The following is a 17,925-nucleotide window of genomic DNA, read 5'->3' as shown; positions in this document are numbered from 1 at the left end:
CCTTTTGCAATCTTCATTGAGAATATCTCCGCATGAAATAAAGTACACAACTGGAGAGATATTCTCAATGCAAGGCAGTAAAGACTGCTTGAACGGGCTTTGCCCTGGCTGAAGCCGAACTCTTTTTTTACCACTGGCTGTGGATCCAATGATACGTTAATATTTAAATATGGTGACGGTTCAGCGGGTTAGAATTTTTAGGGCCAAAGTACAATTGGGGTGGGTGTCAAACTGGCAGCTTGGAATTGAGGCCAATTTAGGGTGGGCATTGGTATATAGAGTGGGGGTTTTTGACATTTTGAATGTTTATAACGCTGCAGTGGAAATCAAAAATCTGCATTGAGTTTGTCTGTACTTCTCTGTTAAATATATGGGGCTTGCACTTTTTACGTGGAACCTCATCATTGGTTCCACAACCTGTTGAACAACCATTGCATTCAGCTAATCTGAATTCTCACTGATCGAGATTTGTGGTGAGTCTTAGCAAAATCCGAAACTTTGGGAGTCGAGTATTGATAGCTGATCTAAATGCATATATAGATATATATATATAGGAATGTGAGTGTGTGGAGTTAAATGGAAAACCTACATTGACCCAACCCCATCAAGTTAGCATTGGATTGGCCTTAGTTGGGTTTAGGTGACCATGTTGGATCTGACCCATTGCCATTACAACAATAGAATATCTTGTATGAGTTCAAATCAGCCCCCCACAAGACCCCCCCCCCCCCCCTAGCACATCCCACCATGTATTGGGAACATTTCCCGATGATGACATCATCATTTCTAGTATTATCATCAAGAGATGTTCCCAATACACGATGTTCCCAATACACGACAAGGATGTGCTATGGGATGTTATGGCAGCAATCTTGTGGGGGGCTGATTTGATCTCATCTTGTATACCCAAGATAACAGGTCGTGGGACCAATGGTAATGCTACACTGCTATAGTGATAAAATAGATGAAACCCACACTGAGAGGTTAAATAGTTATGGGTCTCATGTATTTTATGACTGTTGTGGAGTGTTATAATTGATTGCACGGCCTGCTGAATAGGCATTTTGTTCAATTAATCCTATCTCTAGTTCCATGAACTTTAGGCAATATAAAGCTGGCAACCCTCTCCTTTTATCCTTCATCGGAACCAACGGTACAAGGCAAGCTCACAACGGCAAGAATTTAACATGTTTGGTTAAGTGGGACCATGGTTTTAAAAAAATGAACTATTTTGGCCACCGGTTTTTGGGTCAACGGTTTGACCATCTAGTTTGAACGGATGGCCCGTTCTAACAACAAAAATAAAAATAAAAAATGGCCAAAACCATTGAATGGGTCGACGGTTCGACCACTCAAGTCAATGGGTCGTTGACTGATTCAACAGTTTTTTTCTAGGGATTAGGTTTGGGGTAAAACGGAACCGGTTGCCTGGACGGTTCCCGGGCCAAATGGTCTGACAGTTCGGGTCAACAGCGGTTCGAAAACCATGAGTGGAACAGATCAGTTTAGGTTTGATGCCCCTCCCCTTTTTGTTGGGGTAGGTCGGGTTCTAAGGTGAAGTTGTATTGGGTCAAGTTTGGGTTCGGCAAGATTCATACCAAACCTGCACAAAACCAAACTCGGCCTAACATGCAATTATTTATAAATTATATATATTGTATGGGGATAATATTATAGCATGACACATATGGTGCATATTTTTTAAAATACAAATAATACATATCATATATGGTATAGGTTTAAACTATGATACACCAATTGGTGATGGCTCAGTTGGTTGGTGGGATCCTTGACTGGCTAATTCTAGTTAGGGCTGGCAAACTGGACCCCAATCCATTTGACCCACTAAACCCACCGACCTTGGAACCCACCCATATGCACCCAATCTATTGGTGGGTCAATATGGGTCAAAGTAACCCATTAGGGTCAATGGAAAACAGTTAGGGTGGGTTGGGTCGAGGGTATCCATTAGGGTCAGGACAGGTTGGGTCGCGCGGGTCAAGATGGGTTGGGTCAAAGGCAATTCTATCTATACTTGCCAAATCTCAAAAAAATAAAAGTTATAGTGATTTGAACACAAGCCTCCTATGTACTCACATCTCATTACACTTCCAAACCACCATGCTACAATTTATTGTAAGATTAAAAGTGAAATAAAATAAATTTTATTAACTTTCGTGTTCATATGCAATTTTATACAAAACCACTTTTACAAAAGCAATTTTATAAAGTAATTTTATGAAAATGACTTTTACGGAAGCACTTTTACAAAAGCACTTTATGAAAGTACTTTTATGAAAAGACTTATATGAAAGCCTAAAAGTACTTTTATGAAAGCACTTTTACACGAAAGCACTTTTATTAAAGTACTTTTATGAAGACAATTTTATGAAAGCCTAAAAGCACTTTTACAAAAGTACTTTGTAAAAGCATAAAAGCGTAATATCATTTTTTATAAAAGTGCTTTTACAAAAGTACTTTTATAAAAACACTTTTATAGAAGTACTTTCATAAAAGTACTTTTGCGAAAGCACTTTTATAAAAGATGCATTTTATGTAATTTTTTTTGTTATTTTCTACATTTTTTGGTAGTTTTCTGCATTTTTTACATTTTTGGGGTATTTTTCTACATTTTCTAAAATCTTCTGGTATTTTCCTAAATTTTCTACAATTTTTTTGGTATTTTTTGCATATTTTCTAATTTTTTTGCAAAAATTCTGAGTTTTTTGTAATTTTTAGCCTTTTGTATTTTTCTACAATTTTTTGTTTTTTTTTGTATTTTCTGCACTTTTTCTACTATTTTCTGTATTTATCTACAATTTTTGCATTTTCGGGCATACGAGTTGACCTGACTTGTTTTTGTCACGTGATAGTCTTGAGAGAGATTATTCTCTCAAAATTTATTATTTTGGGTATACGGGTCGTCCTAACCCATTTTTGTATTTGTAAGTGATGGTAGGTGTGTTAGTATGGGTCAAGGTGGTTAAGGGTCAAAATAGATGGGTCAAGTGGGTCAATATGGGTGGATCATGGTGGGCTACGACCCTCTAACATGGAATGATGATGAATCATGGTGGGTTGGTGGGTCAATATGAGTGGGTTGGTATATTCAACCCTTACCCAACCCAACCCACCCATTTGCCACCCCTAATTCTAGTAGGGGCTCATGATCAAATCCTGATGCCCCTAGGGTTGGGAGTTAAAGGGTATGGGAATAAGCTACCCCTAATCAAACCCTTTCACATTTGTTGCAGCTTCATGGGCCAACCACTCAAAAGCTTGATTTGCCTCTTGGTGCACATGCTCGTAATCCAAACCCCTCTCTAATTGCTCCTTCAGCTCCCAGCAGTCTTGGATGATGTTCCTTAGCCTCCAAGATGGGTCGAGGTTGTGTTGCAAACAAGATATCACTAGCTTTGAGTCACCCTCGATAATAATGGGATGGTCCTTGAAGTTTAGAGCCAAGTTGTGAGCTTCCTAGGTAGCAGGGGCAGAGCCAAGGGACCTAGGGGTGAGCCATCCCCCCTCCCCCCCCCCCCCCCCTCCCCCCCCCCCCTCCCCCCCGCCCCCACTCCCCACCCCAATGGTTGGTCCCCCCCAATGGCCATCCATATTTATTCTACCCCTCCCCCTCCCCCCCAAAATCCACTTAGACTTTGCCCCCCTCATAAAAATTCCCGGCTCCACCCCTCAATACACGATGCATCAGAATTCATCTTGAGTTTTGATTGGTCAAAGACCTTCTGATATCATGTCTTTCCATCAACATAGTTTTCTCTATGAATAGGGGCTGTTGCTTTTTTTCTATGAAGAGTACAACACCAAATCATTAAAGCACTTTGGTATTTACAAAACTATTTCTTTCAAAGACGATGGTAGTGGGGCTCAAAGTTGCACCTTTTTTTATATATATAAACCAGGTATCCAAAACCAAAGCTACACACAACTGGGGGTAGCCCATCCCCAAATGTCAGCACAAGAAAGACACTTAAGAAAGAAAGGCAAATAAGAAATCGAACTAAGATTTGAATTAGCACAATTAGCAAGCCAATCAGCAATTCGGTTCCCTTCCTAGAATGTGTGTCTATACTCCAACGCACCGACCATCCTCTCGACCAAAGACTTGCAACTTTCAATGATCCTTCTCAGTCTCCATGGAGGCTCCATCTGGTTCTTTAGACAATCAATAACAAGTTTTAAATCACCTTCAATGACAATGGAATTTTCGTTGATTGTGAACTTCCCAAGCCGCCCACGCTTCAGCAAAATTGATAGTTGAGGATCCTATACCATAGGCTTTGAAATCCACAATCTGGCCAAGGTGGTTTCTGGCCACACAAGCAATGGTGCATTTGATGTTTATATAAGAAGCATCAAAGTTTATTTTGATTTCATTCACTTTTGGCTTAATCTACCTAATAGGGATGACCATCTTATTTGGAGCCATCAATGAATCACTATCACAACTTGGTTTTACTTCCAAAAAGGAGCTTTTAGCTCTATTAGTGATAATTGGAGGAGGGACTGCCTTGTTATTGAAAGTTTTATTATTTTGATTCTTCCAAATTTTCCACACCAAAATAGCATTTTTTTCTTTTGCAAAAGGAATCTTTGGATGATGAGAAATATCATCCAGAGATGCCCACCATTCAAGCACCGAATTGCTATTCCCCTGAGGAGTCGGAATAGTATCCTTTGTTATGCTCCAAATTTGCTTAGTGAAATAACATTTTAAAAAGATATGAGCGTTAAGACAAATCATCTAATGTACCAAGTACCAACTGAACTACCCCTCAATTAATGTTTTATAATATCTATCCAACGTTTCGTGTTTAAAATTCTATGTCCATAACTTGGCTCGACCTAGACCTAAGCTCATATTTCAAGCTCATGGTCTAGTCCCCTTATCATAGATCCTAAGCTTTGCCCGGGTCCAGCCAACCTAATCCATGATCACTCCTAGCCTTTGCCTTCGACATTGTTTTCATTGCATGGACTTCATATGGACTAACATGTCACACATAGCCATATGAATGTGATGTAAGTTGTCAAACGTAGACACAAATAATAGACTTGTTACTTCTAGGTCAACCGGTTAGAGGCTCAAGGCTCATTCATAAATAAGGATGGAAATTTTCCACATCCCTATACGTACCCTGACTTCCCCAACCCAATGGGGTCGGGGATAGGGATTGCTTTGGTGGGGTGGGGGCGGGGATGGGGATTAATAAGGATCCTCGATCGGGGTCGAGGTTGGGGGTGGGAAATGAGGTCCCTGCCCCAACCCCGATTATATATATATATATATATATATATTATTCATATTATATATATCAAATTATATTTAAAAATTTAATTTATTATAAATAAATTTATTTTTCAAAAAATATTGTTAACTAAAAACATAGGGGACTGGGTCACCGTGGGGAACCCGTCCTGAGATCGGGGATAGAGGACAACTTGTATCCCCAATGGGGATTGGAGTCGGGGATGGGAATTTATTCCAAAATTAGGGTCGAGGACGGGGAATATCATCCTTGCCTCGAACCTACGCCATTGTCGTTCCTATTCATGAACTTAGCTTGGTTCAATTGGTTTTAAACATGAAGAAGCAAGTCCAATCCAATTATTAATTGGGACACGTGCTATAGAACCAAAACCAACATAATCGCTTTGGTCAATCTGGTTCAATTGGGCAAACCTAATCCATTGACAACTCTAAACTAAAGGTACTTTAGGGTTTCCTGGGTTTTCATAAACACTGTATATAGGAGTTTGGATATGCTCTTCACAGAGCACTCCTCACACCGTCCTCATAGTATCTCTTGGTCGCACATCGGGAATATCTCCTGTATTTTTATTTAATATTCATGGGGAGATGTTCCCAATACACAGGTGGGATGTGGCTATGAGGTCAATGTGAGAAGCAGATCCCACTTCTATATATAGGCTATTCGGTCGGGACCCACCTCATAAAGCCATAAACCACCACATGAAATTCTCCAAACAAACACTAAAATTGGGGCTTTATGTTTTTGGATTTGAAAAGTAAACATATTGAAGCATATCCAAACAAACACAACCTAATTTATTACACAAGTAGGGCATGCAATCAACGGGTTAGGTCTGGGTTAGAACCAGTTAGAGCCGGAATCAACCCAATATGAAATTTTAAAGACACGAAACTGAACCAGACCTAATAGGATCTGCAATTTTTAGACCTAGAACCAAACTGATCGATTCTTAGGACAATTGGGCCTGACCCGGAAGGCCCAATTATAATATATATTAAATATTATACATTATATATTATATGTATATTATATATAATTTATTTAATATTATATACATATAATATATGTATATAACTCGGGCCAAGTCTAAATCGATTCGGGATTGGATGAAACCAATTTCGAATCAATAATAATTAGGACACTATATCAGAACCCAAACCTACCTGTCGGTTCCAGTTATTGGAACCAAAACCGACCCAATATATTTGGGTACGTTGGGTCGGACCCGACCCATTGACAGCCCTATACACAAGTGATAAGTGATAATTTCTTTCCATGGAGTGTTTGTCTCGCATAAAAGCTACGATAAGTTTATCCACGGCGATCCAAATGCCTCCTTATTGACCCATAGAATTAAATAGATTAGGCGGGAGTTTCAGACCACCATCTGGGCTGGGCCCAGTGCCCAAACCAAGCTCTCTCTCTCTCTCTTTCTTCACTCTTTTTCTCTATTTTGGGCTTCACTACACCATGAAATATCTAATCACTGAAATGAAAGGTTAAGTGGGCTCAATTCCAATCCAACATACCATCCATGTTTGGCTTTACATGTTTGGATATTCCTTGCTTGCATGAACAAGGAAAACAAGGTTATAAAGAAGAAGACAGGAAGTTTGAGTAGGAAAGGTAATAAGATTTAACAAAGATGGCACCAGCCCGGTTTCATTGTATATAGTCGGCCTTACCCTTCCACCCAAACTTACCGTTAAAAGCCAATTGAAATCAGTCCGGGTCTAGGCTTATAAGGGAAGCCTCACAGCAGTTATGAACACGTCTACATGTGAATAGGGCTGCAAATGGTATTTTAAACCCATGAAGGGTGATTCAAAATTGTTCTATTTATAATTGAATTGAATATGAATCCACATCTAATTGATTCCATCGATTTAATTCAATTTAAATATATATGTTCATTTTTTTTAATGAAACCGAAAGATACAAGAAAGTCTACACAGCTCTGGGGCGTAACCCGACCCCAAAAATCTAAACAACTGATAAAACCTAAAATCCTAGGAATCACACCAGAGGGCACTCCATTAAGGTGGGCTTGATTAGTTAGCATATCCGTATATATGTTAATATATGCTAAACTTATAATGTATCTACCAGTAAAATTGGTTTGAATGTTGTGATTTTATTAAAATTGCCATAGGTTCAAGTTCATGCAACTAACTTTCAATTCAGTTTGTCTTAATTTAGACACACATATATATATATAGAGGTGCATGATGAATAGGTAATATGCGTTTGTGCATGTGTTTGTAAATTCGATAAGTAAACTAATTCACCTAACCCAAGTGCCCAACCAACCCCATTTGAAGATCTGATTTGGTTAATGTTGAGAATTTTTGGAAGGAGTATAAATATAAATATATACAATATAAATATAAATAAAATAATATAAAATACAAAGTTTTGTATTTTACATATTTGTATTTGTACTCCTTCCAAACTAAGTTCTAGTGAAAAAACAATTTAGTGTTAGAAATAATCTCTTATCTTGCTGCTTTATTCTTTCAATGAATATAGTCACAGGTCTCACATTTAACACTGGATCTGCTACCTAAGGGTGCAACTTGGATAAAATCATGTTGGGCTTGTGTCAAACTTTGAATGGACCCAACCCAAAGCTTAAGCCGAAAAGAGCAACAAATATTAACTTGGGCCAACCTAAGTTACACCCTTACTGTTGCTACTCACAAAAGGCTATGCAACCACATATACATTCAAACTGTATTTTGTTGGATAGTTTTTGTATGCCCTTAGTTTCAATCCGTTTTGATGTACTTTTGATATTTAGTGTAAATAAATGAAGTACATATTTGATTCACGTTGTGTGGTATACTTCTGTGTAAGACCCTAAAACTGGACACTTAATGAGACTTGTGTTAGTTTTAAATGTTCACAGTCGTCGGATGAGTCTGGTGAGATTTATCCTGCTAAGGCTGACACTGGTGTGCTGCCAACTGTTGGGGTGGCTTGTCTCACCCCCTAGGGTGAGACCCAAGGTACACACAGTGTATGATTTCTTGCACCCTTGAACCGGACCAGATTTCCAGTATTGCCCTAGACCTTGGAGATTGATGGGCAAAACTGGAAAATTACACCTGACCCCTATACCCGATTATGGTACTGCACTAGGTGTCGGATTTGGCTATCTTTGATATGCCAATCAGTGAGATCCTTAGCGGGGGTCAAAACCTAGGTATGTTGGGACAGTCTGAGAATTCATCTGAGTAGGTGATCATTGTGACGAGATCAGCCCCTTTGTCGGACAAAGGTAATGATCGGGGATGCACTATCTCTAATGGAAACCAAACTGCTGGCAGTTGATTTCAATCGTTGGTAACCTCTATTGTGGTTCAGTAGGCCCATAAAACGCTGGGTAGCTCGTCTGCCCACAGTCCATTAGCTCGATTTAGGCGCGCTTTCAGACCGCAAAGAATAGCTCTGTTCGTAACCTTTGCTTGACCGTTCACTTGAGGGTGTGCGACCGAAGTGAAGTTCTGTCATATCCCCATGTCTTTGCACCAGTTTTGGAATTTTATGTCCTCGAACTGCTTGCCATTGTCAGATATTAGCACCTGAGGTAAACCAAAGCGGCACACTATGTTCTTCCAAAAGAGTTCTAGACGTTTCGGGTTGTAATTGTTACAAGAGGTTCAGCTTCTACCCACTTGGTGAAATAATCCACTACTACCACTAGGAACTTCATTTGGCCTGTCGCTGGTGGGAACGACCGAAGTATGTTGATACCCCATTGTGCAAAAGGCCACGGGCTGGTGAGGTATTTGAGGTCGGTAGCAGGCTGATGATGGATGTTGGCGTGCTTCTAGCACTTGTCGCATTTTCTGACGAGTTCGGTGGCGTCTGCTTTCATTGTTGGCCAGTAGTACCCTTGTCGTAGTGCTTTTTGGGCAAGGACCCTGCCCCAACAACCGAGCTAAAAGCTAAAAGCACTATGACTTCCGGATGTTTCGGGTTGTAATTGTTACAAGAGATTCAACTTCTACCCACTTGGTGAAATAATCCACTGCTATCACTAGGAACTTCCTCTGGCCTGTTGCTGGTGGGAACGACCCAAGTATGTCGATACCCCATTGTGCAAAAGGTCACGGGCTGGTGAGGTATTTGAGGTCGACAGCGGGTTGATGATGGATGTTGGCGTGCTTCTGGCACTTGTCACATTTTCTGACGAGTTCGGTGGCGTCTGCTTTCATTGTTGGCCAGTAGTACCTTGTCGTAATGCTTTTTGGGCGAGGGCCCTGCCTCCCAAGTGTCCGCCGCACAAACCTTCATGAGTGTCGCGGAGTACAAGCTCGGCTTCGGAAGGTCGTAGGCAGCGCAGGTAGGGGAGCGTGTAGGATCTTCGGTATAGTCGTTCGTCTATTATGACGTATTTGGCCACCTAACGCTCTACCCTTCTGGCGGCATTGCGGTTCGCAGGGAGGGTCCCATGTAGCAGGAAGCTCGAGAGCGGGTCGATCCAGCTCGGCTCTGCATGAACGACGGGAGCGACCTCCTCTGCCCCCTGAGAATGCTAGGCCGAGGCAGGTCCTCTATGTACACGGTCCTCATGGTGTTATCACTGGTGCTGGCCAACCGGGACAGGGCGTCGGCCTCAGCGTTCTCCGACCTTGGGATTTGCCTAATGAAGTATGACTGGAAGTTGAGCAGGGCCTCCTGTACTTTGGCTAAGTAAGCAATCATAGTCAGTTCACAAGCTTTGTATTCTCTTGTGACCTGATTGACGACGAGCTGGGAGTCGTTGCAGATGATAATGAGCTTGGCTTTCATTTCTTTGGCTAGAGCTAGCCCGGCTATCAACGCTTTGTACTCTGCTTCATTGTTGGATGTCGCAAACTCGAAGCGCAGTGCGTACTCCAACTTTGTGCCACTTGGGCCATGCAGGACTATTCCGGCTCCTCGTCCGCTGCCCTGCTGGTTTGAGGAGCCATCTACGTTAAGGATCCATGGCTCCTCATCCCAGTTCGTGCTCGGCCTAACTAGGAAATATGCTGCACTGGCTGCAACCTCACGGTGGTCAGACTCGACCGGCCTGGGTTCTTCGGGCTCGCCCGAGTTGGGGGCCTCGTGCTCAACTGGCCTGGGGACTTCGAATCCGAAAGTGCATTCTACAACAAAATCTGCTAAGGCTTGGGCTTCGATAGCAGTTCGCGGCTTATATTGGAGATCGTACTCGCTAAGCTCTACGGACCACTTCGTGAGTCGACCGGAGACCTCGGGCTTGAGTAAGACTTGCCTTAGAGGTTTGTTGGTGAGAATGACAACAGTATGAGATTGGAAGTACAGGCGGAGCTTTCTGGCTACGATAACCAGTGCGTAGGCCAATTTTTCTATCTCTGGATATCTTGTCTCTGCTCCCTACAACACTTTACTAACGTAGTAGATAGGCCGTTGGACCCGTTCTACTTCTATTATTAGTACCGAGTTGACCACTTCGTCGCTGGCCGAGAGGTACAAATCTAAAACGTCGCCCTCTTCGGGCCGGGTTAAAACCGGAATACTAGCAAGGTACCTTCTGAGCTCGTCAAACGCGAGCTGACAATCTTGGGTCCATTCGAACCCTTTGCTTTTCATTGCCTTAAAGAAAGGTAGGCAGCAGTCTGCTGATTTGGACCTGAAGCGGCTCAGAGCGGCTATCCTAATGTTCAACCTCTGAACCTCTTTCACTTTCCGAGGTGGTCTCATATCTAAGATGGCCTTTATCTTGTCCGGGTTGGCCTCGATGTCGCGCCGGTTCACAATATACCCTAAGAATTTACCCGAAGCAACTCCAAAGACACACTTATTCGGGTTCAACTTCATACTGAATTTACGCAGAATTTCAAAAACTAAGTTCAAGTCTTGTATTAAATCACATGAAAGTTGGGTTTTGACGACCATGTCATCTACATAACATTCCACTTTTTGGTCAATTAATGGCTCAAACAATTTATTTACAAGTATTTGGAAGGTCGCCCCGGCATTTTTTAACCCGAAGGGCATGACCTTGTAACAGTACAGGCCGAGCTCGGTTATGAAGGTAGTTTTCTCCTCGTCTGCTGGGTCCATCCTAATCTGATTGTAGCCCGAGTAGGCGTTTAGAAAGCTCAACAACTCATGCCCCGAGGTCGCGTCCACTAGGTGGTCAATCCTGGGAAGTGGGAAGCAGTCCTTTGGGCAAACTTGGTTCAGGTCGGTGTAGTCGACGCACATGCACCATTTACCGTTAGCCTTTTTCACCAGAACGGGGTTGGCCACCCAGCTCGGGTAATGGACTTCCTTGATAAAATCGGCTACAAGGAGCTTCCCAACCTCCTCGTTGACTACCCCCCACCGCTCTGGGGCTAGGTTGCGTTTCTTTTGCTTAACAGGCCTAACTACAGGATCAGTATTAAGCTTATGAGTTATAATGCCGGGCATTTCTGTCGCGGACCAAGCAAAAACATCTAAATTCTTAAGTAAAAAGCGTACCAGTTTGGACCGCAGGGGCTCCTCGACGGAAGCGCCGATCTGAAGCGTTTGGGTAGGGTCCTCTACCGAGGTCGGAATGGAGATAGTTTCCTCCGTGGGCACAGCTCGCTCCTCGCTTTACTCCGCAGGTCGCTCCAGCACGAGGTCATCGGCCACCTTAGCTTTTCCCTTAAGGGCGACAAAATAGCACTTGCGGGACTCAAGCTGGTCACCCCGCGCTACCCCGATACCGAAGTCGGTGGGGAACTTCATGGCCAAGTAGTAGGTGGACACCACAGCCCGTAAGGCATGGGTAATCGGCCGACCTACTATGGCGTTGTATGGGGAGGGGGTCGCGACAACCAAGAAGTCGTGGTTGAGCCTTACAATGCTAGGCCAGGTGTCGACTTCCACAGGTACTGTTACTCTTCCTAGGGGCCGAACTTCCTCTCCGCTGAAGCCAACTAAGGGAGTGTTTGTGGGCTTTAGGTCGCTCTCCTGAATCTGGAGTTTGTCGAAGGCCGCTTTGAAGAGGATATCTGCGGAACTGCTTGGATCAATGAGGACTCGCTTGACTTCGAAGTCGTTGACCCTCATCTTTATGGCGAGCGCGTCATCATGGGGGTAGTGGACCCCGCGTGCATCGTCCTCTGTGAAGAAGATGGAGTCTTCTGTCCTTGGCCATTTTGGGGGGTTCTGCTCTTCCCTACCGGATTCACGAGCTGACGCGCGAGTTGCTGCTGAAGTGCAACCCGCCACAATCGATCCTCCAACTATGACGTGGATGATCCCCCGAACTGGTCTCTCTTCGGGGGGCTGCTTCTGCGGTTGCTCCGCTTGTCGGCTGGATTCGGGGGCGTCTCTGCCTTGCTCCCCCTGTCAACCTGTTTTATTATTACTACTATTTTGTACAAAATTCCTTAAATATCCGCGACGGATAAGCTCTTCTATCTCATCGCGGAGGTTTTTACAACTTTCGGTACTATGACCATGGTCTTTATGAAAGATACAGTACAAATTTTTATTCCAGGTGTTGGGGTCGACCTTCAATAGAGGCGGCCACTTAACGTATGGGGCGTCCTTGATCGCCATGAGGATCTCGGCCCGCTTTGTGTTGAGGGGTGTGTGGTCCCTTTCTGCCGCTGGGGCCCGGGAGGGCTGGACTGGCCTTGCCCCCCAAGTTATATCCTTCTTCTTCCTGCTGTCGCTTTGAGACGGGGGCTCTGACTCCCTCTTTCTTTTTTCTGGGGCCTGCTCGCCCCTCTGGTTGATTTCTTCTTCCGTCCCAATGAACCGATCCGCGAGCTTAAGGAACTCGGTCACGAATTTGGGTTGGTTGACAACCACATGCCACTTGAACTCCTTATGAGTGATACCTCGCTTGGCTGCCGCGAGGCGAACTGCAGGATCCAGGTCGGGTATCTGCAAACAAGCGTCATTGAACCGCTTGATGTAGCTCCGGATGGACTCCCCTTCCTTCTTTACTATGCTGAGGAGGCTCTCTTGGGTTCGCAGACACCTCTTGCTGGTGACGAAGTGAGAGGTGAAAACTTGCACGAACTGCGCCCAACTTCTTATCGAGCCGGGCGCGAGGTTTCGGTACCAGGTGCGGGCGACTCCCTTGAAGGTAGTGGAAAAGGCCACACACATGCAAGGCTCGCTAGCTCTTGCTAGGTGCATCTGGGACTGAAAGGCGTCCACATGGTCGTTTGGATCAAAAGACCCATCATACTTATCCAGATGAGGGAGCTTGAAGTCCCTTGGCATGGGGACAACAAGGAGTTCTAGAGATAACGAGGAATAAACCGAGAGGAGGGGGGTAGCTTTCACCTCAGCCGAGCATACCTCCTCCTTTCCTTTGAGCTCAGGAGAGGCCCTAGAAGTAGTTTGGTGAGCTCGCCAGCACCTTTGCTGTTGCTTTGCTGGTTCGGCGTTGGTGCTCGATGCCTCGGTGTTGTCGAGCTCGATAGGCTCGGACTGCTAGTGACGACTCTGGACCGAAGGGCCCTGTTTGTAGCCCGCTGCTAGGACCTCGAACGGGTTGTCTGCTAAGGGGAGCTCGAACTGTGAAGGTTGTGGCGACACGGGCTTTGTTGGGTGAGAGGCCCCTGACCCGCCCACAGGCTGCGAGGCGGGTGCCGAGGTGGCAGCCAGACTCTCTTTCTTGCCACGGGAGGCTTCTTCCCGACGAGGCCGCTCACTCCGGCGGGTTGGCTTGGCCTGCTTCGTGGGCGGGTGCCGAGGTGTAAGCGACATCTGGGCCTGAGGCAGAGAGGGAAACTGCTGCTGGTACTGGTACTAGGAAACCTGGTGCAACACTTGTTGTTGGTAGAGTTGAAACTGTTGGAATTGTTGCATTTGAGCTTGCATGGCCCGCATGCATTACACTAAGTCCTCTAGTTGGTTTGGGTTGGCCGCTGGGGGCACAGCCGATGGTTCAGTAGAGGTTGCTCCTACAGTAGAAGGGAGCGGAGCAATGGCGGGTGCCACTATAAGAGGCACATTCAGACTGGGGACTCCGTCCACGGTGGAGGGGACGGTAAACTGTCCAATGCAGATAGTAGGAAGCTGGGGCTGCTCCCCACTAGCGTTCTGGTTGTTGCCACGTTCGGCATTGCTGGAAGAAGCCATGAAGAATGCTAAGTTTTTTTTTTAGAATAAGGAACTTGTGAAAGCTCAGAGGAAGGCTTTTAGAAGCGTTTCCCATAAACGGCGCCAAATGATGCGGCACGATCCGGGCACTCCTAGCTGGCTGCTAATTGGCTCCTTGTTGACAACGGACGACACCTAAGAAGATGGAAAAGAAGGATTTCCGAGGATTTACTCGATGGGAATACTCCGAAGCTTAAGTCAGAACGTTGGGGAAGGAGAAAAAAGAGTGCGAAAGCTAAGAGTGTAGGTCGCGTTTTATCATTGTGCTCGAGAGATTAGCTCGCGAGCAAGTAAAGACTCAGGTTGAGAATATGAGAGTGCAGAAGTATTCAAAAGTCTTAAAAAATCCCTTTTCTCCTTTGCCTCAAGGGCTTTTATAGGGGAGTTCTTGTCAAATCGGGCGTTACCGCCACTGGGCCCCTGCCACAGCCCTTACCTGTCAGGGCTGCGCAGGTGATCGTTGCAACGTACCTCTTGCTCGGATGAGTGACACGTCTTAAAGGGGCAGGAACGCCTCCGCCTGCTGTGAGACATGGGTGCAGACTGTCGAAAGGATAGGGATTGCGCTGTCAATCAAGAGACGTGGCGCAGTCTGGTCGGTACGGTTTGTGAGGTAGAAGATTCCTCGGTAACGTCCGCATTGCTCATTCGTGAGCTACTTTGTAGCGAACTTAGGAATACTTCGGGGTTACCCTTACTAGGGTTGTTCTTTGGGGTGACTTATCCGCTTAGGGGCTGGAGCGAGCTGGTTTCCCTAGCTCGCGAGCTGAAGCAGTCTTGGAGTATCCCCTTCTGAGTAGCTCGAGGGACCCGAAGCTCGTTGTAGCGAGCTCCTCCTACGGTGAACTATGATATAGCGAGTTGCTCTATGGGCTCGTTACTTAGCCGTGTACTGAGTGAGGTCCACGTGTCATCATTTCATAAGTCCGGTCAAATCATCCTTCATGAGACCTGCTTCGCTCTCGTCGCTGTCTTCTTCGTCGGTATTAGGTTCAGCTTCCCGTGCGTCCGCTTCACTGTGCTCGTCGTCTTCGTTGCCGTCAGCGGCAGGGTAAGGTATTCGAATCAGAGCATATGACAGGTGCGCACGGGGCATGAAACACCGCTGCGATAATGGCTTATGGAAAGGGAAAGGCAGGGAGCTTTCTGGTTTTCTATTTGACCACTAAAAATATTTCGATTTTTGATTTACGGGTGGTAAAAAGGACGGCCTGCGTCGTCGGAGGCAGCGGTTTTGTTGCCTCTCTTCTTGTCAAATTATTTCTTGAGAAGGGCTATTCTGTCAACACCGCTGTTAGGGACGCTAGTTCGTCTCTTCCTTTCTCCGAAGTTTCGATACCTTTCTCCTCATCTGTTTCTGGCTTTTTCTCTTTTGTCTTGATCACAAGAGTGACTAGGAAGTTCCAAGCTCTTGTGGTCTCTTGGCTGTCTCGGCCGGTGGAATCCATTTTAGGTTTAACGTTGACTACAGATACGTACACTTAACTAATGTTTTCTGTTTAATTTCGGGGTTACTGTGTAAATAACCTGAAGAAGGTCTCGCACCTTCTGGAGCTCCAAAGTTTGGGAAAACTCTTTCGAGTAGATCTAACTGATGAAGGGAGCTTCGATGCCGATGTCTCTGGATGCGAAGCTGCTCTGTCTCAACAAGAATGATGAAACGATATTGCTTTTCTATTTTTTTTTTTCAAAGTTAATAACAAGTTAAGGATTAATTTTAGAGTGAATTGTTTAAAACTCCTAAATTAATGTTGTTGATTGAAACAGAATGACATGATCAATCCAGCAATTCAAGGAAGGTTAAGTTTTGCCAAAGACAATAATTCAGCGCGGGACGAAGTGATTCGCTCTTAGAAACATGTCAAGGACAAAACCGGATCTGATGCTGAGGAAAGATTGAGAGACACGATGAACAAACTGAGGGAAAAATATTGCAAGGTAGAGAACAGTAGCGGCGGTAATTTCCACTGTGTATCGTGAGATTCGGGAAGATGAATAGTATTTCTCTTATTATAAGGGTAAGGTAGGGATTAAAAACTATTGTAACGGTGGATTTCAAACGGAAAATTAAGAGAAGGGGTTTTTGTCTTACAGTCATACTAAAGGGGTCTTTGTCACAAAACAAAATACAGTGGGTCTTTATAATTTATCCATCTTTTTATGTTGTTCATTAGTTTCCATTTTATACTTCAAATATTCATGGTTTTCGATAAATTTTCCTTGATCTACTGTACTGTTTTGGTCCTTTTGTCCCCAAATCTTAAGCTTTTACTCTACAATTTATAAAGTAAATTACAAGTTTAGTGTCCTTCCAAGATCAAACCCGTGTGACTGTATGCTCTCCGTGGTAAATCTGTGGGCCTCATGTTCATCGTTCTCTGTCCCCACCAGTTAAAGGCCTTAATTGCATAAATACTCGAATTGCATTATCAAACCCCTTTCATAAAATGGCTTATTTGAAGACATAATTAGGGGTGTCTGTAGACCAAATCTGGTGCAACATGAGTCAATTACAGATGGATTAGACCAGTCCAAATCAATGTCTGAATTGTCCAATCTATTTAAATTTGTTTTAATTTAGATTGGTTTCAACTTAAAACTGGTCCATTAACACCTATATTCTTATCTTCTATGATTATATCAACGGATCAGATATTGGTTCAAACCAACCGAATCCAATATAAATCCATAAGGCTGCGTTTTGAAATGATGCAAATGAAGTATAAATCTCGATTCAGGATAAATTTACACTTTGGTTCATTTTTGCATGCATTTGGCAACACTATATTTATGCATTGACAAATGACAGATCAATGTAAAAGTATATGAATAAAAAAGAAGTAAATTTGTATTCAAGTGGGCTTTTGATAAATATATATATATATATTGGAATTCATGTTTGCATTCATTACAACTAAAAGTCTGTTTAGTAAGAAGGTAAATTTGTTAGTATAAAACTAACTCAATTTTCCAATTTATATGAACCGTTCAACACTCTACATATTTGCATTTACGCTTATTTGTATCTTTTCCAAACGCAGTCTAATGGATGGATCAGGTCCAATCCAATCCAATAAATACTTTGGACAGTCTGGTCCGTCCAATTCAACATGTCTGATTGGTCTGCCCAATTCATCAAAATTGATTTTGATTTGGACAGGATCCAACGCAAAACTGGTCCGTTGACATCCCATTGCATAATTGATGCACGGATTAGTTAAAATTATCTATTCTTGAATCCTTGTATGACCACCATACAAATCTTCATTGAGTATGTTCTTAAGGCTGTGTTTGGTTGCAATGCAAATAAATTTGCACTTGTTTGATTATAAATTCTGACCCATTTTTGTTTCAAATTTTAGTTTATTTTGTTTGATTACAATAAAAATGAAGTAAATTAAGACATGAATTAGAATAAAGTAAAATCCAAAACAAAATTAAATGGAAATTTACATTTTCTTCATTTGCATTCCCATGCATTTGTCCTAGTACAAGTGAAATTGAATTGCAACCAAATACAGCC

The 17,925-nt window shown here is 43.6% G+C and overlaps 1 long non-coding RNA gene across 1 annotated transcript; it reads left to right on the top strand.

Moving 5' to 3' along the window:
• Positions 1 to 15,315: 15,315 nt before the first annotated feature.
• On the top strand, positions 15,316 to 16,616 carry LOC148802238 (uncharacterized). The gene is made up of 2 exons (XR_016083092.1): positions 15,316 to 15,536; positions 16,170 to 16,616. It is a non-coding gene; the product is annotated as an uncharacterized LOC148802238 (long non-coding RNA).
• The last annotated feature ends 1,309 nt before the right edge of the window (positions 16,617 to 17,925 follow it).

This window comes from Nelumbo nucifera, chromosome 2 (genome assembly GCF_055504915.1).
Source record: "Nelumbo nucifera cultivar China Antique chromosome 2, China Antique-T2T, whole genome shotgun sequence".
Classification (NCBI taxonomy): Eukaryota; Viridiplantae; Streptophyta; class Magnoliopsida; order Proteales; family Nelumbonaceae; genus Nelumbo; species Nelumbo nucifera.
Note: the sequence above shows the minus strand (reverse complement) of the source record. Positions and strands in the feature narration are given on the sequence as shown.